The sequence below is a fragment of the Nerophis lumbriciformis genome, linkage group LG18 (genome assembly GCF_033978685.3).
Source record: "Nerophis lumbriciformis linkage group LG18, RoL_Nlum_v2.1, whole genome shotgun sequence".
Classification (NCBI taxonomy): domain Eukaryota; kingdom Metazoa; phylum Chordata; class Actinopteri; order Syngnathiformes; family Syngnathidae; genus Nerophis; species Nerophis lumbriciformis.
Genome location: NC_084565.2, coordinates 32,171,921 through 32,199,546, shown reverse-complemented (window position 1 = coordinate 32,199,546; position 27,626 = coordinate 32,171,921). Strand labels below are relative to the sequence as shown.

At 38.9% G+C, this 27,626-nt stretch overlaps 1 long non-coding RNA gene across 1 annotated transcript in view; it reads left to right on the top strand.

Annotated features, from left to right (window-relative positions):
* LOC133617829 (uncharacterized) overlaps positions 1-27,626 on the top strand; it is a 71,348-nt gene that overhangs the window by 1,330 nt on the left and 42,392 nt on the right. The window contains exon 2 of the long non-coding RNA XR_009817072.1: positions 1,821-1,897. This is a non-coding gene — a long non-coding RNA (uncharacterized lncRNA). The remainder of the gene's footprint in view (positions 1-1,820; positions 1,898-27,626) is intronic.

The window sequence follows — 27,626 nt, the reverse complement described above, 5'->3', positions numbered from 1 at the left end:
GCTCTATACTGAGGATGTCGTTGTGGCTTGTGCAGCCCTTTGAGACACTTGTGATTGAAATAAACTAATAAAAAAAAAAAACATAATAATATTACAAAAAATACATTTGTTTTCAAAACGGTTACAAAAAAACCCCCAAAAAATTTACTGTGGGACCCCATTTTTATTACTTGATTTTGAAAATTCCTAGCGCCAACACTGAGCGTGTCCCATATTTTGTCCTTATGGACGACTAACTAGTATGGGGGTATAGTGTAGTGTAGGCCAGTGTTTTTCAACCTTTTTTGAGCCAAGGCACATTTTTTGCGTTGAAAAAAATGCGGAGGCACACCACCAGCAGAAATCATTAAAAAACAAAACTCAGTTGACAGTAAAAAGTCGTTGTCACAATTGTTGGATATGACTTACAATCATAACCAACCATCACTATAGCTCTTGTCTCAAAGTAGGTGTACTGTCATCACCTGTCACATCACACCCTGACTTATTTGGACTTTTTTGCTGTTTTCCTGTGTAGTGTTTTACTTCTTGTCATGCGCTCCTATTTTGGTGGCTTTTTCTCTTATTTTTGATATTTTCCTGTAGCAGTTTCATGTCTTCCTTTTGAGCGATATTTCCCGCATCTACTTTGTTTTAGCAATCAAGAATATTTGAGTTGTTTTTATCCTTCTTTGTGGGGGCATTGTTGATTGTCATGTCATGTACATTGTCTTTGCTCCACAGTCAGTCTTTGCTGTTGTCCAGCATCCTGTTTTTGTTTACTTTGTAGCCAGTTCAGTTTGTTTCGTTCTGCATAGCCTTCCCTAAGCTTCAATGCCTTTTCTTAGGGGTGCTCACCTTTTTTTAAATTTTTGGTTTAAGCATTAGATACCTTTTTACCTGCACACTGCCTCCCGCTGTTTCCCACATCTACAAAGCAATTAGCTACCGGCTGCCACATACTGATATGGAAGAGTATTACACGGTTACTCTGCCGAGCTCTAGACAGCACCAACACTCAACAACAACACATCATTTGCAGACTATAATTACTGGTTTGCAAAAAATATTTTTAACCAATATAGGTGAAATTAGATAATCTCCCACGGCACACCAGACTGTATCTCACGGCACAGTGTGCCGCGGCACAGTGGTTGAAAAACACTGGTGTAGGCGGTCTGACTGTGACGGACTGTCTTGAGTGCAAGATGATGTCATTGATGTATAATAATAATAATGAATTTATTTTATTTATTTGTAACGCACTTTACATTTGTTAAAATCTCAAAGTGCTACAAAGTATTAAAAAAAAAAAAAGGTAAAAAATAAAAATAGAAAGTTAGAATATATAATAGAAAATTAAAATAGAAATAAAAACATGAAAAACACTAGATAAACAATAGATAAAATAGAAATAAAAACATGAAAGCACTGGATAAAACAGATAGGCATGGTGCTGTTTGAGGCCAGGTCCAATACAGTAAATGAGATAAATACATGTCAGCTGCTGCACGTGTGTGTGTGTGTGTGTGTGTGTGTGTGTGTGTGCGTATAAAGCTGCATGTTCTGGATGGGTTCTGAAGAGGAAACTCTTCAAGAGGGACACATTCACTCAGGATCCGTCTTGAGACACTCTCTTCTAAGGAACACAAAGGTACAAGAGCACCAATTATACGCCAAGAAGTCATCGTTCTGAAAGCAGCAACAAAGCGGGCAAGAGCGGGTGTTAATGTTGCAAAGTGCTGTTATAATGCTGGACCACAAAGTTTTTATTCATAATGCAAAAAAAATGTTTGTTTGTTTTTAAGAATGTGTTTTTTTGCCCCCTTCTCCTCCTCCAGGCAGCACTGCTTGAAAAGACAAACACCGCCCTCTATCTGTGACAGAATGAACTGCAGGCATATGTTGAGCATCCCAAGTGAGTCCTTTTCTGTGTACTCTTTTTAAACGCAGTTATATTCATACTTTCCCCACTATTGGTCATGTGATATTTATACTACGGATTAAATAGTATGATTTCAAAATGTGTTTTTCGTGTTTTGTATGTAAATGTTAAAAACATGAAATCAGCATCCAAACTTATACAGTAACCGATCAATTATTGACATAGAGATGTGTTATTTTGCAATAGTCAAAAAATAAAAAACACAATTTTACTTAAAAAATCAACTCAATAAAACTGACCCCTGATCTGTTTTTACCCTAACCTGAAAAAGACTGCTAGATATATAAATGACAATACAATAAACGAAATATCCTTAATCTTACTCAGTAATTTGGCACATTTCCTCTCCAAATGAGAGATTTTAACTGTGCTTTTGTTTGGCGGCTCACTGAATGGTTAAATGACCTCCTTCACCGAATGACAATGTGATGTCACTCTAACGCCAAACCTGGGGCTGTACCTGGGGGCCGCAATTATTCACCCCCTTCCCCCTCTCGCCCTGCTAAGACACCAGTCATTGTCACCACCATCTGCATGTCAGCACACATTACTTCTTTTTTTTGTTTTTTTTAGCTAACAGGACAAATATTTTACTTGAAAAAACAAAATGTGTCCACAGGGAGAAAGACAGGAAGGGATTTCAGTGCAGGATGTACATTTTATGACTTAAGTTAAGATAAATAACATTTTGCAATGCTTATATCTAGCATTTATAAATGCATTAAATCAGGGGTGTCAAACTCGTTTTCATTGAGGGGACACGTCGCAGTTATGGTTGCCCTCAGAGGGCCGCATTTAACATTGACTAATTTATGAATATACATGTGTGTGTGTGTGTGTGTATATATATATATATATATATATATATATATATATATATATATATAAAATACATTAAAGATATATTTTTACATAGGCTGCAAAAAAATTATAAAAGTTTTACTTAAAAAATTGGCAGCTCAGTCACCAGAATTTTACAGTAAAAGCAGTGGGTTTTTAACAGCATATGAATGAATGGAATGGAGAAACAATACCACTGTTTTAGCAGTAAAATTCAAGCAACAGAGCTGCCAGTTTTTTTTTTTTTTACTGTAAAATCTTGTTTTAATGCTTTTTTGTTCGTTTTTTTTAATGTTTTAGTGTCCTACTGTATATTGCAAAAAACAGCACCAAAGTTGATTTTACGGTAAAAAAACTCAGTCGGCGGAATTTAATCGTAAACTCTTGTCAATTTTACAGTCTACAATTTAATTGATCATTTTGAAATCATAAGTCAAGCAGATATTTAAGTACAGTATTTGACTTTATTTTAATAAAAAATATTTTTGGAATACATGATGATATAATATTTTGATAATATTGAATTTGAAAATATATGCAATTGCAAGCAGTACATGCTTTTTATTGTTATTTTCCTTTTGACAAATATATTTAGTAAGAAAGGGTTAAGCATTTTATTAATGCATATTTCCAGACTATAATAGTAACTGAAAATGGAAAACGGAACAGCTCAACCCCTTAAGTTTCATGTAAAAACTGGCAGCTCAGTCACCAGAATTTTACAGTAAAAGCAGTGGGTTTTTTACAGCATATGAATAAATGGAATGGAATGGAGAAACAATACCACTGTTTTAACAGTAAAATTCAAGCAACAAAGCTGCCTTTTTTTTTTTACCTTAAAATCTTGTTGTTTTAATGCTTTTATTTATTTATTTATTTTATTTATTTATTTTAATGTTTTAGTGTCTCACTGTATTTTGGAAAAAACAGCACCAAAGTTGATTTTACGGTAAAAAACTAATTCGGCGGAATTTAACCGTAAAATCTATTGTCAATTTTACAGTCTACAATTTGATATTTTTTTAATCATAAGTCAAGCAAATATTTAAGTACAGTGTTTATCTTTATTTTAACAAAAAATATTTTTGGAATACATGATAATATAATATTTTGATAATATTGAATTTGAAAATATATGCAATTGCATGCAGTACATGGTTTTTAATGTCAAAAGGGAAAGTACAAATATATTTATTAAGAAAAGATTAAGCATTTTATTAACGCATATTATTTCCAGGCCACATAAAATATTGTGGCGGGCCAGATTTGGCCCCCGGGCCTTGAGTTTGACACATGTCCATTAGATGGTCCTAAACTAACTTTTTCCATCATAAAACTTTTATTTACTGGACAGATAACGTTTTAGTGACATTTGAAATGTTTTTTAGTGTCATAAAAAGTGAAAAAAGAAGCCAACCGCTCTATAATAGTCACTGAAAACGGAACAGCACAACCCCTAAAGTTTCATGTAAAAACTGGCAGCTCAGTCACCAGAATTTTACAGTCAAAGCAGTGGGTTTTTAACAGCATATGAATAAATGGAATGGAATGGAGAAACAATACCACTGTTTTTAGCAGTACAATTCATGCAACAGAGCTGCCTTTTTTTTTTCAACATAAAATCTTGTTTTAATGCTTTTTTTTTTTTTTTTTTTTTTTTTTAATGTTTTAGTGTCTTACTGTATATTGAAAAAATCGGTACCAAAGTTGATTTTACGGCAAAAAAAACTCAGTCGGCGGAATTTAACCGTAAACTCTTGTCAATTTTACATTCTACAATTTGATTGATAATTTTGACATTATAAGTCAAGCAGATTTTAAGTACAGTATTTACCTTTATTTTAACAAAAAATATTTTTGGAATACATGATAATATAATATTTTGATAATATTGAATTTGAAAAGATATGCAATTTTATTGTAAAAAGGAAAATAACAAATATATTTAGTAAGAAAAGATTAAGCATTTTACTAATGCATATTATTTCCAGGCTATAATAGTAACTGAAAATGGAAAACGGAACAGCTCAACCCCTAAAGTTTCATGTAAAACTGGCAGCTCAGTCACCAGAATTTTACAGTAAAAGCAATGGTTTTTTTTTGGTTTTTTTACAGCATATGAATAAATGGAATGGAATGGAGAAACAATACCACTGTTTTAGCAGTAAAATTCAAGCTGATAAGCAAATAATGTGTGGGTGGGAGATTTGGCCCCCGGGCCTTGAGTTTGTCACCTGTGCATTAAACTAAACTAACTTTTTCCATCATAAAACTTTTATTTACTGGACAGGTAATGTTTTAGTGACATTTTAAATGTTTTGCACTGTCATAAAAAGTGTAAAAAGAAGCCAACCGCTTTATAATAGTAACTGAAAAAGGAAAACAGAACAGCTCAGCTGCGATTGAACTTCACTTTTTGTACTTTTTAGCTGTCATATCAGTGTAAAAAAATTATTCAGCCACTTTATAATGATACAAAAAAAAGAAGAAAAATCACACGAGTCACGCTGTGATTAGGCCAGTAAGCACAGGTTAATAAAAGTGTTTTCAACTGTCATGCAAATATAAAAAAGTTAAACGCAACCAAAGTCAACTTTACGTTTGATGTTTTATGTTAACATTCTTAAGTGGCGAAACAACTTTTATCCACTCTACAACAATCATATATGAAACTGAAAAATCCAACGAGTCACATTTTGATGAGGCACGGTGTACTAAATAGGCCATTTAACTAAATGCTTGTGCTTTTTAACATTCTCTAAATGTACCATTGGTGTCACTTATGGGGTCAAATGGCAGGAGCGCCATGAATAAGTCTGTGTTGCATTTGTGCACGTTTTCTTTTTGGTGTTGATTTTCTGATGTTCTGCATTCCAAACAAGCACACATTCACGTCTGCTCAAGTCGTTAGACCCCCACAATACACACACACACACACACACACACACACACACACACACACCCAAACACACACACAGAGACAGGCATAGACAAACATGCAAACTACAGCTGTATAAAGTTTATGTTTAGTACACACATGCCTTGAAGCATACTTGCTTTACTGCATATACTAACACAAGCCAAAGCATGTATATGATATTAATACTTCATATGCCCAAACATTTTTAAAACTTGAACAAAATATTGCTTTGTATCGGTACTTGTATCGACACATTTTATACATACATGTTTTATACCTAAATTGTGTACTTCATCTCATTAAATACCGTACTGTAATTATATAGTTATTAACCCTGTCAGTGTCAATTTTGTAGCAAGCAAAAAAACTGAAAGCTTAATAAAAAAAATGTCAATGATTTGAAGTGCATGAGAAAGTGGATATAGGAAAATGTATGAATTAGGGTTGTACGATATACCGGTACTAGTATAGTATCGCGGTACTACTGAATCAAAATCGGTACTATAGCTCGGTTGGTATAGCAGCCGTGCCAGCAACTTGAGGGTTGCAGGTAGGGATGTCATGATCCAATATTTGGATCGGATCGGCCGCCGATATTTCCCAAAAAATGCGTATCGGCAAGACATGGGAAAATGCCGATCCAGATCCAGTTTAAAAAAGAAAAAAACTCCGGTCCGTGTTTTCCAACGCACCGATTTAAATAATACATTCCACTTTTCTGCTGCTCCCTAATTTCCGTTCCGCATTTTCTAGCACACCTTCAACACATCCACAGGTCTGTGGATTCTCACGCAGTTGCTTTTAGCTGCTGGCATTACACTACAGGCTCTTCTCACTCTTTCCTGTGTCTCCCTCTCACAGACAGACAAGCGCATTTTCTTACATATGTCACATACTGTCACGTCATACGTCACATACGTTTATGCCCTCCCCGAGCAGAGAGGTAGCAGCATGGCTAACGTTAGCTGTGATGCTAGCGCAGCCGTGCGAGCAACGTTCCCTCTAAGGTGCGCGCCTGTGCAATTGCGCACTGCTCAAGCGTCCTCTGCGCACGGCAAATCTATGCCACGCACAAAATCAAATAAAAAAATAAGCGCATAACAATTTTCGACACACGGACACGACAGAAAAAACAGTTTTCGTCATCATTGTTCAAATATTGTAACGTCTGTCGAGACGCTTATCTCCATTCGGTGCCAGACGTCCACACGATCAAAATGCCGAGGCAAACATTTCCACATCAACACCGTATGAAAAAATAGTGTTTTTTTTTTTTTTAGTTGTGATTTCCCTCTCTGCATGAAAGTTGAAAAGTAGCATATATTAATGCAGTATGAATAAGAATGTTTTAATGTAGACACATAGAATCATCATACTGCTGTGATTACATGCATCAAGTGTTCATTCAATGCTAAGGCAAAATATCGAGATATATATCGTGTATCGCAATATGGCCTTAAAATATTGCAATATTAAAAAAAGGCCATATCGCCCAGCCCTAGTTCAATGATGCCATTTCTGTTTGTCATGTATAATTTTGTCTATTTGTGTTTTATCCTTGAATAAGCAGGTCAGTTTTTTGTTACCAACCATTGTGTATTATTCAAACTCCCCTAATTCAGCTGTCTAGTTGATATCAAGAGTACTAAAACCCTTTTCAACATGATTCTGACAACTAAGTAGGCTAAATAACTTTAAACTTTAATACATGCTCGGATAGGCCAGTATCGGTATCGGTATCGGATCGGAAGTGCAAAAACAACACCGGTATCGGATCGGAAGTGCAAAAACCTGGATCGGGACATCCCTAGTTGCAGGTTCGATCCCCGCTTCCGCCATCCTAGTCACTGTTGTTGTGTCCTTGGGCAAGACACTTTACCCACCTGCTCCCAGTGCCACCCACACTGGTTTAAATGTAACTTAGATATGAGTTTCACTATGTAAAGCGCTTTGAGTCACTAGAGAAAAGCGCTATATAAATATAATTCACTTCACTTCACTACTATAGTCTGTTTGGAAAAGTACCAGTTCTGTCTATCTGTGTTGGCCCAGCGACGAGGTGGCGACTTATCCAGGGTGCCTACCGCCCGAATGCAGCTGATAGGCTCCACCCACCCCCCACCCCCCCACATGACCTCGAAAGAGACAAGCAGTAGAAAATGGATGGTTTGATGGGTTACCAATTTTTTATTTTTTTAAGGGGCATGACGGCGCGCTCTCACGTCATGACATTGCTAGTTTTACGAGCAGAGGAGCATGTTCGGCAGCGCACAATCACAGAGTACTTACAAGCAGACAGTGTGTAGACAGAAAAGGGAGAACGAACGCATTTTAAAAACTAACGATAAAAGTGAAGTTAGAACACTGAAACTCCCTCAGGAAGAGTTGCTTTAAGACATGGCTAGCTAGTTAGCGGCTAACGTCCATCCGCCGTCGGCAGTGTTTTAGCTATTTCTAAATCACTAATCCTGGTCTCCATGGCGACAAATAAAGTAAGTTTCTTACAAGTATCATCCCTGCAGGATGAGGAATAGCTAAACTTGCTTCACTACACACCGTAGGAGGATACAACAGCTCACCGCTAACAAAAGCTAGCGCGCCTGAATGTAAACAAATAACATAGGTGGATCTACACTTGACATCCACTGTAATGATACCAAGTACAATAGCGTATCTAGTCGATACTACTATCGTCACAAAATCTTTTTTCCTTTTCAAACATTCATATTATGTTTATAAACTGAGGAAATATGTCCCTGGAGGCATGAAGACTTTGAATATGACCAATGTATGATCCTGTAACGACTTGGTATCGGATTGATACCCAAATTTGTGGTATCATCCAAAACTAATGTAAAGTATCATACAACAGAATAAGTGATTATTACATTTTAACAGAAGTGTAGATAGAACATGTTGAAACGGAAAATAAGCAGATATTAACAAGTGGATTAATTATCAATTTTTACAGCTTGTCCCTCATAATGTTGACAAAATAATAGGTAGATAAATGACACAATATGTTACTGCATATGTCAGCAGACTAAATTAGGAGCCTTTGTTTGCTTAATTACTAATAAAAGACAAGTTGTCTTGTATGTTTACTATTTTATTAAAGGCCAAAATTATTCTTCAATTGCAATAAGAAACATATGTTTAATGTACCGTAAGATTTTTTTGTTAAAGTAAAGCCAATAATGACATTTTTTGTGGTGCCCTTTTATTTAGAAAAGTATCGAAACACATTTTGGTACCGGTTACGGTACCAAAATATTGGTATCAGGACAACCCTAGTATAAATTGAACAGCACCAACCAAACCAATGTTGTAATAGCGGTAAAGTGCAAACTGCTTACTCAGCATTGATAGCGTTTGAGTCCATTGTACACAACCATACGGAATATATAACCCGCATGAGTTTCCCAAGCTATGAATGAATGAAGACTCTTCAAATGCACAGGTAGTTGCCTACAGCCACGGCCGTTAACACCAACGGAAGTTAAAGTTAAAAGTTAAAGTCCCACTGATAGTCACACACACACTAGATGTGGTGAAATTACTCCCTGCATTTGACCCATCCCCTTGTTCCACCCCCTGGGAGGTGAGGGGAGCAGTGAGCAGCAGCAGTGGCCGCGCCTGGGTATAATTTTTGGTGATTTAAACCCCCAATTCCAACCCTTGATGCTGAGTGCCAAGCAGGGAGGTAATGGGTCCCATTTTTATAGTCTTTGGTATGACTCACAGAATCAGCACCTCCAAGTCCGAGTCCGTGGTTCTCGCCTGGAAAAAGGTGGAGTGCCATCTCCGGATTGGGGAGGAGATCTTGCCCCAAGTGGAGGAGTTCAAGTACCTCGGAGTTTTGTTCACGAGTGAGCGAAGAGTGGATCGTGAGATCGACAGGCGGATCGGTGCGGCGTCTTCAGCAATGCGGACGCTGTATCGATCCGTTGTGGTGAAGAAGGAGCTGAGCCAGAAGGCAAAGCTCTCAATTTACCGGTCGATCTACGTTCCCATCCTCACCTATGGTCATGAGCCTTGGGTTATGACCGAAAGGACAAGATCACGGGTACAAGCGGCCGAAATTAGTTTCCTCCGCCGGGTGGCGGGGCTCTCCCTTAGAGATAGGGTGAGAAGCTCTGTCATCCGGGAGGAGCTCAGAGTAAAGCCGCTGCTCCTCCACATGGAGAGGAGTCGGGCATCTGGTCAGGATGCCACCCGAATGCCTCCCTAGGGAGGTGTTTAGGGCACGTCCGACCGGTAGGAGGCCACGGGGAAGACCCAGGACACGTTGGGAAGACTGTCCCCCGGCTGGCCTGGGAACGCCTCAGGATCCCCCGGGAGGAGCTGGACGAAGTGGCTGGGGAGAGGGAAGTCTAGGCTTCCCTGCTTAGGCTGCTGTCCCCGCGACCCGATCTCGGATAAGCGGAAGAAGATGGATGAATGGATGGGTATGACTAAACCGGGGTTTGCACTCACGACCTACAGATCTCAGGGCGGACGCTCTAACCACAAGGCCACTGAGCAGGATTACGATGAAGTTGCGGATTAAGTTACGGTATTCAATATGTGGAAGAGTTGCAGTTTCCAGTTAAAACACAAACATATTCAGCTTGCATCTGACTCTCCTCAACATCAACAAAAAAAAAAAAAAGAAGATTCCTGTCATTTTTCGAGGCAGCGTCACGGCGTGTTGATGATGCTAAACAGGCTCCAGATGTTGGGAGCAGAGGACAAGCAGAGTGTGCGAGGCCCTTTACGGAGGGAGAAGGTGGCAACTAACCGCGGGGTCACATCCATCTCCGTCTTTCAACACGAAGCCATTCCTGCCAAATGGCAACCCTCCTTGTCACCATCGTGTCTTCTACTCCTTGTCACGCCACCTTCTCCATTGGCTCTGCAGCCAACAGAGGTCATTATTTACTGCGCGTGTGCATGTAAATGTGGGCGGGGCTTGGCGTACTCCTAATGAATGAGCAGAAGGAATTGCAGTTTCCCTTAAGCGTCCCTTTTTTAAATGAATATTCTCAAGTTGATGATATAACTATTTCCTTTGTTTACTTTTTTTTAATACTTTTTCAAATTTTCTTCAGACCGTATTTTGGGTATATTAGATGGAATCTTTAGGGGTCTGCCTGGTTGGCCACGCCTATAAGAACAGCTGACAGGCAACACTTCTTCTTCCCTGCTTCCGCCATCCGAGTCACTGCCGTTGTGTCCTTGGGAAAGACACATTACCCACCTGCTCCCAGTGCCACCCACACTGGTTTATATGTAACTTAGATATTGGGTTTCACTATGTAAAGAGCTTTGAGTCACTAGAGAAAAGCGCTATATAAATATAATTCACGTCACACTGACCCTTCTGTAGAAAACTGCAGATGACAAGTCAGGTAAAGATTTAATCTAATATACCAAAAAAATATGGTCTGATTACAAGAACATTTGAAAAATGATATGAATACTGTAAGGAGACATAATGAACCTTTTTTGAGCAAATATTTCCTTTGTTGTGTTGACAACTTTGAGTACTGAGAAAAATCAATTCACATCTGAATCGAGATTCTTATTTATTCCAATTCTGAATGGATGTATAATTTTCATTAATATATTTTTTTTCAAAAGGAGTTTTTGGGCTGTCCATCGTACATCAGCAGCCAAGAGAAGGTTTTGTAGTCTGTAACCCGTTTGGAAATGTTTTTAATTTGTTTTATTGTAGACAAGTTTTACACCAAATAATATACTCCGAGATTCAGTTTGAATCGACTCGTGTTTAATTGATTCTGAATCAAATCGTACAATAGGCAAATGATTCATATGGCCACATTTCTGAGTGCTTCTTGCGAGAGAGGAGAGAAGAAGTGGGGGTGGGGGGAGATGGTTAATCATTTTGCAATGCAGTCTGCTGAAAATGATGGAAAGTGCCACTCTTTGCTGTTAACGTTAGAATTGACACAAAACACATTTTAAGATGTTCAACACTCTATTGCCATCTGGCGGCTACAGCGAAAAGTGCACCTTTCCAGTTTGTCACGTTTCATGCGTCAGGTAAACCGTGACGAATGGGGCCATATGAATCCCCTTCCTACTGGAAGTTGTTAGGGTCACATCCCTATTCACATTCAAATTATTATTTATTTTGATTCTGAATGAATTCATAATTTTTGAAGGGTTGATTAAAAAAGACAAACTTTTTTTTGTATTTTTTGGGAATCCATTTTTTGAAAGACGTCAGAAGCCAAAATGACCTTTTGTAAGCTGTAACATGTTTTAAAAAGGTTTTGTTTTTTTACACCAAATAATATACTCTGAGATTCAGTTTGAATTGAGTTGTATTGAATTGATAATTGATTCTGAATCAAAATGTCACCCCAATAATTAAAGTTAAAGTGCCAATGATTGTCACACACACACACTAGGTGTGGCGAAATTATTCTCTGCATTTGACCCATCACCCTTGATCACCCCCTGGGATCAGAAACAAATTAAATCGTACAGTAGGGAAGGGATTCATATGGCCGCCTTGTAGTGTCAGAAAAATAATGGCGCAGGCAACATACACTATATTGCCAAAAGTATTTGGCCACCTGCCTTGACTCACATATGAACTAGAAGTGCCATCCCATTCCTAACCCATAGGGTTCAATATGATGTTGGTCCACCTTTTGCAGCTATTACAGCTTCAACTCTTCTGGGAAGGCTGTCCACAAGGTTGCGGAGTTTGTTTTTACAGGAATTTTCGACCATTCTTCCGAAAGCGCATTGGTGAGGTCACACACTGATGTTGGTGGAGAAGGCCTGGCTCTCAGTCTCCGTTATAATTCATCCCAAATGTGTTCTATCGGGTTTAGGTCAGGACTCTGTGCAGGCCAGTCAAGTTCATCCACACCAGACTCTGTCATCCATGTCTTTATGGACCTTGCTTTGTGCACTGGTGCACAGTCATGTTGGAAGAGGAAGGGGCCCCTCTCCAAACTGTTACACAAGGTTGGGAGCATGGAATTGTCCAAAATGTTTCGGTATCCTGGAGCATTCAAAATTCCTTTTACTGGAACTCGGGGGCCAAGCCAAACTCCTGAAAAACAACCCCACATCATAATTCCTCCTCCACCAAATGTCACACTCTGCACAAAGCAGTCCGAAATGTACCGTTCTCCCGGCAACCTCCAAACCCAGATTCGTCCATCAGATTGCAGAGTTTTTCCGGAAAAGCGTGATTCATCACTCCAGAGAAGGTGTCTCCACTGCTCTAGAGTCCAGTGGCGACGTGCTTTACACCACTGCATCCCACGCTTTGCATTGGACTTGGTGATGTATGGCTTAGATGCAGCCGCACGGCCATGGAAACACATTCCATGAAGCTCTCTGCGTACTGTACGTGGGCTAGTTTGAAGGTCCCATGAAGTTTGGAGTTCTGTAGCAACTGACTGTGCAGAAAGTCTTTGCACTATGCGCTTCAGCATCCGCTGACTCCTTTCTGTCAGTTTGCATGGCCTACCACTTGGTGGCTGAGTTGCTGTTGTTCCCAAACTCTTCCATTTTCTTAGACAGTTGACTTTGGAATATTTGGGAGCGAGGAAATTTCACGACTGGATTTGTTGCACAGGTGGCATCCTATGACAGTTTCACGCTGGAAATCACTCAGAGCGGCCCATTCTTTCACAAATGTTTGTAGAAACAGTCTCCATGCCTAAGTGCTTGGTTTTATACACCTGTGGCCGGGCCAAGTAATTAGGACACCTGATTCTGATCATTTGGATGGGTGGCCAAATACTTTTGGCAATACAGTGTAGTTGGAGGGCATGTTTTGATGCTGGAATGACGCAAATAGTCCTATCTGATGTCTTGGTAGAGTCATGCTGGTAAATGCTGAATACTGAATGTTAAAGTGAGGAGAAAAGTGCGTTGAGAGTAGCGCTATTTTGGGAGTTTTAAGGACACTTGCATGCAATATTTATCTTGGTTATCAGGACACACGCATGTCCACACAAGCACGCTGGCTGTGGTAAGTGTGTACGACACTGCCCTCTACAGAGACACGCAGCTATGTCTTGCTCTCCTGTCCAGAGTATGCATGCACTTCTTTATCTCCATGCTGTCCCCATGCCAGCGCTCTTATTGACAGTCACGACCCACAAAGTGTAGAGTACGCCACCCATCTTTCCAATCTTCCCCAATCACGGGTTGATTACCTGTAGCGGCGAGTCACAGCGGCCCCGTTGTGGCCTTCAAAGGACTTCAATCAAAGCTGAGAAGCAGAACAATAATGGCTTTCATCACTCGGCGGAAATTGGACCAAACTGGAGGTCCCCCGGTTCTTCATTTCACTTCTTTTAGGAAGCACCAAGTAACCCCACTCCGATCGATGCCATTACTCTCCAGGACCGACACTTTCTAGCAGACACGTTTAAAAGGGAACATTTTCACAATTTCAGAAGGGTTAAAACCATTAAAAATCAGTTCCCAGTGACTTGTTATTTTTCGAAGTTTTTTTCAAAATTTTACCCATCACACAATATCCCTAAAAAAAGCTTCAAAGTGCCTGATTTTAACCATCGTTATATACACCCGTCCATTTTCCTGTGACGTCACACAGTGAAGCCAATACAAACAAACATGGCGGGTAGAACAGCAAGGTATAGCAACATTAGCTCGGATTCAGACTCGGATTTCAGCGGCTTAAGCGATTCAACGGATTACGCATGTATTGAAACGGATGGTTGTAGTGTGGAGGCAGGTAGCGAAAACGAAATTTGAAGAAGAAACTGAAGCTATTGAGCCATATCGGTTTGAACCGTATGCAAGCGAAACCGACAAACGACACGACAGCCAGCGACACGGGAGAAAGCGAGGACAAATTTGGCGATCGCCTTCTAACCAACGATTGGTATGTGTTTGTTTGGCATTAAAGGAAACTAACAACTATGAACTAGGTTTACAGCATATGAAATACATTTGTCAACAACATGCACTTTGAGAGTGCAGACAGCCCATTTCAGGCGTGCTAAGAACATGCATTTTTCCACGATTTCAGCACTCAGGTTAACCATACCTAAATAGACACAAAATACTGCATTACACAAGACTACCCGAATGTACTCGAATGATTGAAAAAAATAAATGTTTTTAAGCTAAATTATTGGTAAACAGTTTATGTATAATAATTTACGTAAAACCGCGAGTAATGAATAAAGTTTTCATCAATTAATATATTATGTAGACATACCCTCATCCGCTCTCTTTTCCTGAAAGCTGATCTGTCCAGTTTTGGAGTTGATGTCAGCAGGCCAGGGAAGCTAGGGTCGATATTCTTCTCTTGAACATCTTCGGTGGCATAAGGGACGGTGTTTCCCGGCACAACAACAGTTGCCATCTCTGTCGTAGCATAGCTTTCGTCGGTAAAGTGTGCGGAACAAACGACTGACCATTTCGTCGGCTTTCCCCACACCCTCGTATTTTGAACAAATTCCGTCCAATTTCTTGCCACTTTCTCATCTTTGGGCCACTGGTGCAACTTGAATCCGTCTCTGTTCGACAACACACCGACGAAAGTGAAAAAATGGCGGATTGCTTCCCGATGTGACGTCACGTTGTGACATCATCGCTCCGAGAGCGAATAATAGAAAGGCGTTTAATTCGCCAAAATTCACCCATTTAGAGTTCGGAAATCGGTTAAAAAAAAATATGGTCTTTTTTCTGCAACATCAAGGTATATATTGACGCTTACATAGGTCTGGTGATAATGTTCCCCTTTAAGAATAAAACTACTAAATTGTCTTTCTGAGAATGCAGGGTTTCCTATTTTTCCTTATTTGGTTTCTTCTTGTCACCTAAATTTACTAAAATACATCCCCTCCTTATTGTGTGAATGCTCCAAAGCATTCACACATGGTTTTTATTCAACTTCTTCTTCGTCTCCAGATTTTGGCGCGCTCTACCTTCCACATTTTCCATCCGATTCAAACCGTTCCAACTTCAAACTGTTCAGCCTGTTCGGGGGATCGTGGGCTTTTCCTTGACAAATTCTAAAAATTCCCAGAATTCCAGGTTTCCGCAGACATTTTTCCCAATCAAAATGAATTGGCCATTTTTCAAACTTCCACCATTTCCACATTTTTCAACCGGTTCAAACCATTCCACCTTCAACACATTCCACCATTCTGGAAATTGAAACTTCTTCTTTTCCAAGTTCAAAAAAATTCCAGGATTTTCCAGAATTCCTAATTTTTCAAAGCCCTATTTCCACCCTTTTTTCTAGCGACAACTCCTTCCACATTTTTCAACCCACTTCAACCGTTCCACCGTCAAATCATTCCTCTTAATCAGGACAAAAAACGAAGTTATTTTTTGAACTGGAAACATTTCCGGTTTTCCCGCAATTCCAGGAATTCCATAATACCATTTCTCATTACAACATGTTACTACTTCAACATTTCTCCACCAATTAAAAAAATTTCAACACCAACCATTTCATTTCATTCAGAACATTCAAGTTGTTCACCATTTTCAAAAAAATTCCCGCTTTTCCCAAAATTCCAATGTTTTCTGAAATTCCCATTGAAATCAATGGGACATTCTTCCAAGTTCCACAATTCCCACATTTCATTTTCATCTGATTCAAACCGTTCCAACTTCAAAATACTGTTCAGGAATTGTGTGCTCGACTTCAACAATTCTAAAAAAAAAAATTCCCGGATTTCCCATAATTCCTTTTTTGTTTTTGCATTTTCCCCATTCAAAATGAATTGGCCATTTTTCAAACTTCCACAATTCCCACACTCTTCAACCCATTCAAACCGTTCCATCTTTGACATATTCCACCATACTGGAAATTCAAACTAGCCTTTTTCCAAGTTAAAAAAAAATTCCAGATTTTCCCGATATACCCTAATACAATTTTCTGCCTCAACATTTCTTGCCCGATTTAAACAATTCTAACACCAACCAATTCAGCTCATTTAGGACATTCATGCTCCTAATCATTTAAAAAAAAATCCCGCTTTTCCCCAAATTCCCAAATTTCCAGGAAGTTTCCATTGAAATGAATGGGACATTTTTCCAATTTGCACAATTCCCACATTTTTCAACTTATTCAAACCATTCCAACATTAACACATTCCACTTATTCCGGACATTCAAACGAACGCTTTGCCAAGTTCCAAACCAAATTCCCGTTTTCCTGGAAATTCAAACCATTCCAACATTCAAACCATTTCAACATTCAAACCATTTCAGCGTTTCAACGATTTCAACATTTAAACCATTCATCCTACATTCAATTAGCATTTCAGTTCAGCATCAACTTTTCAACATTCCAACATTCAAACTATTCTTACATTCATACTACATTCTGTCAGCATGTCAGTTCAACTTCAGCATTGGAGCATTCACACGCAATTCCTCCAGGAATTGCCTCTTCCAGTTCTTCTCCAGATTTTGGCGTGCTCTACCTTCCACATTTTTCATCCGATTCAAACCGTTCCAACTTCAAACTGTTCAGCCTATTCGGGGACCTGAATAGGCTGTACTTGCCTATTGAAACTGCCTTCCCTTGACAAATTCCCAGAATTCGAGGTTTTCCCGGACATTTATCCCAATCAAAATGAATTGGCCATTTTTCAAACTTCCACCATTTCCACATTTTTCAACCGATTCAAACCAAAACACCTTCAATATATTCAACTCATCCTGGAAACTCAAACTATCATTTTTCCAAGTTAAAAAAAATTCCAGGAATTCACAGAATTCCCTTTTTTTCCAAACCCTTTTTTGACCCTTTTTTCTGGCGACTACTCCTCCCACATTTTTCAACCGTTCCACCCTCAAAACATTCCTCTTAATCAGGACAAAAAAAACTAAACCTTTTTTTTTTTTTTTACTGGAAAAATTCTCGGTTTTCCCGAAATTCCTTAGTACCATTTCTCAATTAAAAATGTTACTACTTCAACATTTCTCGACTGATTTGGAAAAAATCCAACACCAACCATTTCAACTCATTCAGCACATTCAAGTCCTTTAACATTTTCCAAAAAAAATCCCGCTTTTCCCAGAAATTCCCAAATTTCCATGAAATTCCCATTGAAAAGAATGGCGCATTTTTAAAAGCTCCACAATCCCCACATTTTTCAACCTATTCAAACCAAATTCCGTTTTTCCTGGAAATTCAAACTCTTCAACATTCAAACCATTCCAACATTTAAACTATTCTTAGATGCATTCGACATTCTGTCAGCATTTCAATTCAACTTCAGCATTGGAGCATTCACACGCAATTCCTTCAGGAATTGCCTCATCTAGTTATCCTTAATATTCCCTACTATGCTACAGTGACATCCAACAATGTTCTAAGAGTAATATCTGTCCTTACAGCCTGTTTATGAACACCAAATGTGAGAAAAATCGATAATCTCACTCACTTTAGAAGTCAGGCTTCACAACCCTTCTTAAAATTCAGCTTGCAGCTCTGCCAACTGTCCGTCCATCAGCTACAGACGTGGGGGCTGTAAGTTTGATCATTTTGTTTTTCTCTAGAGCAGTGGTTCTAAGACTTCTTTCACCAAGTACCACATCAGAAAACACTTGGCTCTCCAAGTACCACTACAATGACCAACATTAAAATACAGTAGCGTAATAGGCCCAGGTATTAAAAACAAGGGAGAGGTTTTATTTAATATTTTTGGCCACTTTAACATTAGACTCGGATTTAGACTTTTTATTGTCATTCAAATTAGAACTGTACAGTACAGATAAGAACGCAATATCGTTGCATTAGCTCGTTGTAGTGCAGGATAAAAGAGCAATAAGGTGCAGATGTAAATAAATATATTACTGTACAGATAAATATATTGCACTTTTGCATAAGCATCCACATTTACGGATGTATGTTATATTGTCTTTATATTCCAGCGAGTTAATCCGTTTTGGGGGGAAATTGAAGGGATTATTATGATGCGTTCAAGAGTCTTATGGCCTGAGGGAAGAAGCCGTTACAGAACCTGGAGGTTCTGCTACGGAGACTGCGGAACTTCTTTCTAGAGTCTAGCAGTGAAAACATTCCTTGGTGGCGGTGGGAGGAGTCTCTACAGATTTTCTGAGCCCTGGTCAGGCAGCGGCTTTTTGCGATTACACACATTTTGAACAGTAACACTGTGTTTGAATATAGGAAAATAAAACACTACTTTAATCAAGGTATTGCCACTAGATGGAGCTTGCATACATACCAAAATTATGTGACTGTAATGTTAGCATTGTAGCTAATATAGCTATGCTAGTGTTACTAACGTGTGTATGTCTGCCTCATCCTTTTATATTAGGTTGCTTTATATGATATATGACATTGATTATGTTAGACAAGTGCAGAGTTAGTGCATAAAATGCACATTATATAGGCTCATTAGTATTTTTAAACAGTCTAAATTCCAGCATTAAGGCCAGATATTGGACAAAACACTTCCAGATACACTATTGTGGGACTTCTGTGATAGTTTTTCTTAAAAAATACTATAATAAGGGACCTTTTTCAAAAATTTGCTGATGTTCTTCTGGTCCTCATCTTCTCGCCAGGCGTGTTGTGTTTAGTGTCGAAGAAGGTTTATGATCACAGCAGACTTTTCATGTCATGTAACTTGTGCAGTCACCAAGCGCTACTAAAGTCCTGCCAAGGAAGTTTATGTTTCTGCAAAGCTTGAGGCCAGATGTTCCAAGGGAGGGAGGAGGTGGAAAGACAAATATTAGTCCACAGGAAGAGACGCCGGAGAAAACATCCATGATAAAAGACGGAGTATGGGGAGAAAGTGAAGTTAAGGAACCATTTAACACATGTTTTACTAATTTGACTGTTTGAATACATGCGTGACCTTCTCTATGTTTGTCTCTTAGAATGTTTGTGGGTCATTCTGAGAAAATGGTGCATTTGCTTCTCAAGGAAACAAAATGTATGATAAAATGAACTGTAAAATATTGTTTTCATGAATTAGCGTTCTGCACATTGCTTGCATATTTAACAAATACAATTTCAAAGATTAATTCAAACTACCACTTTACTTACAAACTACTTTGAACACCGAAAATATAGCATTTATTCTCTGCCGCCACTTCTACAACAAAATATGATCATTTAAATCCTAAAAATGTGTTCTTTTTTTTAACTATTTGTCTTAAGTATAAGCTGCACCCACTAAATTTTTGAAGAAAAGATCGTTTTTCCATATTAGCCGCACCCGACTATAAGCCGCAGGTATATACATTGCGAAATGCATTATTTACACAGTACGATTCTGTAAATGTTTATTTACATACCTTAATTGTTTCCATGCAGTGCCTGTAACACGGCAGAAAAACAGCTGATCAAACAAAACAGAACTCATTGTCATGGACCCATTATATGCGGAAGCTAGTGAAGTGAAGGGAATTATATTTATATAGCGCTTTTCTCTAGTGATTCAAAGCGCTTTACATTGTGAAACCCAATATCTAAGTTACATTTAAACCAGTGTGGGTGGCACTGGGAGCAGGTGGGTAAAGTGTCTTGCCCAAGGACACAACGGCAGTGACTAGGATGGCAGAAGCGGAAATCGAACCTAGAACCCTCAAGTTGCTGGCATGGCCACTCTACCAACCTAGCTATGCCGCCCATTCAGCTAAACAGACTCAATAGGTTCACTTCTTGGTGAGTTTACTAAGGAATTTGTGAAACTGAAACATAAAAAATGAATACCATCCATCCATTTTCTACCGCTTGTCCCTTTCGGGGTCATGGGGGTGCTGGAGCCTATCTCCGTTGTAAGTTAATAAAGTTAAAGTTAAAAGTTAAAGTTAAAGTACCAATGATTGTCACACACACACTAGGTGTGGCGAAATTATTCTCTGCATTTGACCCATCACCCTTGATCACCCCCTGGGAGGTGAGGGGAGCAGTGGGCAGCAGCAGTGGCTGCGCCCGGGAATCATTTTGGTGATTTAACCCCCAATTCCAACCCTTGATGCTGAGTGCCAAGCAGGGAGGTAATGGGTCCCATTTTTATAGTCTTTGGTATGACTCGGCCGGGATTTGAACTCCCAACCTACCGATCTCAGGACGGACACTCTAACCACTAGGCCACTGAGTAGACACTAACATAGACACTCGCAAAGGTGTTAGCATTAGGGATGTCCGATAATGGCTTTTTGCCGATATCCGATATCCCGATATTGTCCAACTCTTTAATTACCGATACCGATATATGCAGTCGTGGAATTAACACATTATTATGCCTAATTTGGACAACCAGGTATGGTGAAGATAAGGTACTTTTTAAAAAAAATTATAAGATAAATAAATTAAAAACATTTTCTTGAATAAAAAAGAAAGTAAAACAATATAAAAACAGTTACATAGAAACAAGTAATGAATGAAAATGAGTAAAATTAACTGTTAAAGGTTAGTACTATTAGTGGACCAGCAGCACGCACAATCATGTGTGCTTACGGACTGTATCCCTTGCAGACTGTATTGATATATATTGATATATAATGTAGGAACCAGAATATTAATAACAGAAAGAAACAACCCTTTTGTGTGAATGAGTGTGAATGAGGGAGGAAGCTTTTTTTGGGTTGGTGCACTAATTGTAAGAGTATCTTGTGTTGTTTGTGTTGATTTAATAAAAAAAAAACAAAAAAAACGATACCGATAATTTCCGATATTACATTTTAACGCATTTATCAGCCGATATCATCGGACATCTCTAGTTAGCATATTAGCTAATGCTAACAACGCTAGCGTCATTACATTACAATAGCACGTACAAATATGCATGAAAACAATCCTTCAGACATCACACATGGGATGGTTTAGCAAGTATGAATAGTTTTAGTTATACTGCAAAACTTAAAAAACATTGCTTGGAGTGATAAATGTAGAATCCATACAAATAGAAACGCTATGGACGGCTAGAAGATTGAACGGGACTCTGCCAGTAAATGAAAGGAGGGAGCTTGTCCAAAAAATGGCGCAACAGCACAAACAATAAAACACCCTCTGTGTTTTTGCTTGTTTTTTTCCTTATAAAATTATTTTTATCATGGCCGCTAGGGAAGAAAAATCCATAAATTTGCTGCTCCGACGTATAAGCCGCAGTGTACAAAATGTGGGAAAAAATAACTGCTTAGTTAATAGTCCGGAATTTACAGTGCATTTTCTTTAAAAATAAAAAAAATAAATAAAAGTTAAATTCACACTATTTATTTCCCTGTTTTTTTGCTCAGTCCTGCTAGCCAAACAAAAAATGTGGAACATTCTACAAGTCACATGGACTACCGTACATGAATTTGCGATTTTTTTTTTATTTTTTTTTTGCAGGCCAAAAGTGAATTCACTTGTTTATTTTTCTGTTTATTCAATCTTATTTCAACTCTGATTGGTGTGTTAAAATCTCATCACTGTCCCGTTACCGAAATTATTCTTTTGCTGTTTTTAAATAAACTTTTACCAACCGTCTAAATACATTTTTTAACATTTTTAGAGCATTAAACATTAAAACATTAATTAATATTACCAATAAATCCCATATAGTCACCTTTACACTTGTTAGACGTAGAGATGTCCGATAATGGCTTTTTTGCCGATACCCGATATTCCGATATTGTCCATCTCTTAATTACCGATTCCGATATCAACCGATACCGATGTATACAGTCGTGGAATTAACACATTATTATGCCTAATTTTGTTGTAATGCCCCGCTGGATGCATTAAACAATGTAACAAGGTTTTCCAAAATAAATCAACTCAAGTTATGGAAAAAAATGCCAACATGGCACTGCCATATTTATTAAGTCACAAAGTGCATCATTTTTTTTAACATGCCTCAAAACAGCAGCTTGGAATTTGGGCGGAGGTTGAGGTAGGTGGGGTTGGGGGGGACTAGGGGGTATCAGGGGGTGTATATTGTAGCGTCCAGGAAGAGTTAGTGCTGCAAGGGCTTCTGGGTATTTGTTCTGTTGTGTTACGGTGCGGATGTTCTCCCGAAATGTGTTTGTCATTCTTCTTTGGTGTGGGTTCACAGTGTGGCGCACATTTGTAACAGTGTTAAAGTTGTTTATACGGCCACCCTCAGTGTGACCTGTATGGCTGTTGACCAATTATGCCTTGCATTCACTTGTGTGTGTGTGTGTGTGTGTGAAAAGCCGTAGGTATTATGTGACTGGGCCGGCATGCAAAGGAAGCGCCTTTAAGGTTTATTGGCGCTCTGTACTTCTCCCTACATCCGTGTACACAGCGGCGTTTTAAAAAGTCATACATTTTACTTTTTGAAACAGATACCGATAATTTTGAAACCGATAATTTCCAATATTACATTTTAAAGCATTTATCGGCCGATAATATCGGCAGTCCGATATTATCATACATCCCTAATAATTTATATAAATGTTGCTACATTTCTAACCTGTCCTAAGAAAAAAATGTTTCCTTTCAAGTCTTTCCAATATAAATTCTCCACAAAAAAGTTTTAGTAAAATTGACAGACTCTTAACCTGTCTATATTAAAATTGTTCTTCGGTTATGTCGTAAATGCTCATTACATTGGAGCGTGTTAAACCTTTATTAATCACAAAATATTCCAGCAAAGCTATTTGCAGGAATTGGCAGTTAAACTTCATCCCTCTCCAACCATCATTTTGTCCTTGTTAGAAAAGTGTCTGAGGAAGACGGACGGCGATTATAACCGGTCTGTCGCTTTTTATGAAACCACAAATGTATTCTGCATTTGCGGCCTACTTGCAGAGGGCGCCCTGCAGAGATCAGGCATAGGGAGACGGAGGAAGTGAGGACGGCGTTAAGCAGGGGGGAGAAAAAAAAAAATCCCAACCCTAAGTGACAGTGAAGTGAATTAGCGCATCCAAATGGAGCGTCTGCAGCGAGGTAATTTAGCATGTCGGGCCAAATCACATTTAGCCCGAGGTGCAGATGGCGGTGTGTCCATTAGAGCGACTCCACTCTTATCTTTTCCTTCAGGTTTGTGGGAGCGCCGTTGTTAGGTCCTGAGAGAGTCGGCGGCTTATTAAAGATGGCTGCAGAGGCATTCAAAGCTCTTCTGCTTTGCTTCCAGCTGCTCAAGTCCCAACAGATGTCATGGCACGTGTTCCAAATAGCAAAAGCAAAGAGTATCAGCAAAATGTTAGCCCAGCCAACGTCACTTTTTTGTGTGCCTCCTCCCTCGATTGATACGCCGGCGGTCCTTTACGCAAATATTTATCTTCCCTCGATACATCTAATAAAAGTGTTTAGAGAGAATCCCCTCAGAGGAAGCGGGTGAACTAACGCCACGGACACAGAGCGAAAGAGAGGAAGTTCAGGGCAGAGATTGAATGTCTATGCACACCTCATGTAAATATTTGAGACATCTGCACACTCTGGAGTCTGTCTTGAGAAAGATGAACTGTTTCCTGCCGTAAGGACCCCCTTTTTCACCTTCCTGATAAAGACATGTTTTCTTGTCTTCGTTATATGTCACAGCAATATCATCTAGGCCAGTGTTTTTCAACCACTGTGCCACGTAGAGATGTCCGATAATGACTTTGCTCCACAGTAAGTCTTTGCTGTCGTCCAGCATTCTGTGTTTGTTTACTTACAACCGATATATATATATATATATATATATATATATATATATATCTATATATATCGGTTGTAAGTAAAGTAAACAGAATGCTGGACGACAGCAAAGACTTACTGTGGAGCAAAGTCATTATCGGACATCTCTACGTGGCACAGTGGTTGAAAAACCCCTATATATATATGTATGTATGTGTGTGTATGTATATATATGTATGTATGTATGTATGTATGTATGTATGTATGTGTGTGTGTGTGTGTGTGTGTGTGTGTGTGTGTGTGTGTGTGTGTGTGTGTGTGTGTATATATATATATGTGTGTGTGTATATGTGTATATATATGTGTGTATGTATGTATGTGTATATATGTGTGTGTATATATATATATATGTGTATGTATGTATATATACATATATATATATATATATATATATATAAATGGGTTGTACTTGTATAGCGCTTTTCTACCTTCAAGGTACTCAAAGCGCTTTGACACTACTTCCACATTTACCCATTCACACACACATTCACACACTGATGGAGGGAGCTGCCATGCAAGGCGCTAACCAGCACCCATCAGGAGCAAGGGTGAAGTGTCTTGCTCAGGACACAACGGACATGACGAGGTTGGTACTAGGTGGGGATTGAACCAGGGACCCTCGGGTCGCGCACGGCCATTCTTCCACGCCGTCCCTATATGTGTGTGTGTGTATGTATGTATGTATGTATGTATGTATGTATATATATATATATATATATATATATATATACACACACACACAGTCTTGGAATTAACACATTATGCCTAATTTTGTTGTGATGCCCCGCTGGATGCATTAAACCAGGGGTCACCAACAGGTAGCCCGTAAGGACCAGATGAGTCGCCCGCTGGCCTGTTCTAAAAATAGCTCAAATAGCAGCACTTACCAGTGAGCTGCCTCTATTTTTTAAATTGTATTTATTTACTAGCAAGCTGGTTTCGCTTTGCTCGACATTTTTAATTCTAAGAGAGACAAAACTCAAATAGAATTTGAAAATCCAAAAAAATATTTTAAAGACTTGGTCTTCACTAACTGACAAAGAAACAGATAACAGATTTGGTGTCCAGTTCAAAGTGTGACATGATTTATTAAAACATTTGAGAGTTGACTTTTGTATTTTACATGAGTTATTTGTACAAACATGGTGCAAAGTAATTCATGATTTGTTAAAACATGTTAGTGGCTAGCTAGTTAAAATGGGATATTGTGATTTCACAAGACTGTCTTAGAAGTGATCATTTGAAAATGTTCAATTTGAAAAATGTGCACTTAGAGAAAATATAAGTGTTGCATATTGATATTTATCTGTTTCTATATATATTTATTGTGAGAAATCATTAAGATGATCAGTGTTTCCACAAAGATAAATATCATTAATTATTAATAACATAGAGTTAAAGGTAAATTGAGCAAATTGGCTATTTCTGGCAATTTATTTAAGTGCGTATCAAACTGGTAGCCCTTCGCATTAATCAGTACCCAAGAAGTAGCTCTTGGTTTCAAAAAGGTTGGTGACCCCTTCATTAAACAATGTAACAAGGTTTTCCAAAATAAATCAACTCAAGTTATGGAAAAAATTGCCAACATGGCACTGCCATATTTATTATTGAAGTCACAAAGTGCATTATTTTTTTTAACATGTCTCAAAACAGCAGCTTGGAATTTGGGACATGCTCTCCCTGAGAGAGCATGAGGAGGTTGAGGTGGGCGGGGTGGGGGTGGGGGGGTGTATATTGTAGCGTCCCGGAAGAGTTAGTGCTGCAAGGGGTTCTGGGTATTTGTTCTGTTGTGTTTATGTTGTGTTACGGTGCGGATGTTCTCCCGAAATGTGTTTGTCATTCTTGTTTGGTGTGGGTTCACAGTGTGGCGCATATTTGTAACAGTGTTAAAGTTGTTTATACGGCCACCCTCAGTATGACCTGTATGGCATTCACTTGTGTGTGTGAAAAGCCGTAGATATTATGTGATTGGGTGAGCACGCAAATGCAGTGACTTTAATGCACGCCCCCAATATTGTTGTCTGGGTGGAAATAGGGAGAAATTCGGGAGAATGGTTGCCCCGGGAGATTTTCGGGAGGGGCACTGAAATTCGGGAGTCTCCCGGGAAAATTGGGAGGGTTGGCAAGTATGACTGGGAGACGCAACTGCTCTGTACTTCTCCCTACGTCCGTGTACCACTCCGTACAGCGGCGTTTTAAAAAGTCATGAATTTTACTTTTTGAAACCGATACCGATAATTTCCGATATTACATTTTAAAGCATTTATCGGACGATAATATCGGCAGTCCGATATTATCGGACATCTCTAGTGCCGTGAGATACAGTCTGGCGTGCCGTGGGAGATTATCTAATCTCACCTAATTGGGTTTAAAAAATTTTTTGCAAACCAGTAATTATAGTCTGCAAATGATGTGTTGTGGTTGAGTGTCTGTACTGTCTGGAGCTCGGCAGAGTAACCGTGTAATACTCTTCCATATCAGTAGGTGGCAGCCGGTAGATAATTGCTTTGTAGATGTCGGAAACTGCGGGAGGCAGTGTGCAGGTAAAAAGGTGTATAACGCTTAAACCAAAAATAAACAAAAGGTGAGTGCTCCTAAAAAAAGGCATTGAAACTTAGGGAAGGCTATGCAGAACGAAACTAAAACTGAACTGGCTCCAAAGTGAAGAAAAACAGAATGCTGGACGACAGCAAAGACTTACTGTGGAGCAAAGACGGCGTCCACAACGTACATCCGAACATGACATGACAATCAACAATGTCCCCACAAAGAAGGATAAAAACCACTGAAATAGTCTTGATTGCTAAAACAAAGTAGATGCGGGAAATATCGCTCAAAGGAAGACATGAAACAGCTACAGGAAAATACCAAAAAAAAAGAAAAAGCCACCAAAATAGGAGCGCGAGACAAGAACTAAAACACTACACACAGGAAAACAGCAAAAAACTCATAAGTCAGGGCGTGATGTGACCGGTCGTGACAGTACACCTACTTTGAGACAAGAGCTATAGTGATGCATGGTTGGTTATGGTTTAAAGTCATATCCAACAATTGCGACAACTTTTTACTGTCAACTGAATTTAGTTTTTTAATGATTTCTGCTGGTGGTGTGTATCCGGATTTTGTCAACGCAAAAAATGTGCTTTGGCTCAAAAAAGGTTGAAAAACACTGACCTAGGCCATGGTGTCCAAACTACGGCCCGTGGGCCAAGTGCAGCCCGCTGGCGTCTTCTGTCTGGCCCGCGAGATATCACATATCACAATATGTCTCGGAGTTACTTTTAACTGTCTTGAAGTATTATCGTTGTTAT